The following is a 241-nucleotide window of genomic DNA, read 5'->3' as shown; positions in this document are numbered from 1 at the left end:
ATGGCAAGAATCTAATCCAGTTAGCAATCCAGTAAGAAAACAAGCATCGTGTGCTGCTGGTTTTAGTTACTGTACTGGTACGTTCTTTTATATCTTGTTCTAGTACAATTTTCTATCAATGCAGTCCGATTTATAGAGTTTTTGATTGGGCAAAAGTTAGTGCGCACCAGTGCGCACTCAGTTCACACCAACACTGGACGAGTTCCATGGGTTGCACTGAATAGTGCAAGTTCAAAAGAAT

Source organism: Trachymyrmex cornetzi, unplaced genomic scaffold (genome assembly GCF_001594075.2).
Source record: "Trachymyrmex cornetzi isolate Tcor2-1 unplaced genomic scaffold, Tcor1.1 scaffold320, whole genome shotgun sequence".
NCBI lineage: Eukaryota > Metazoa > Arthropoda > Insecta > Hymenoptera > Formicidae > Trachymyrmex > Trachymyrmex cornetzi.
This window is presented reverse-complemented; position numbering follows the sequence as displayed.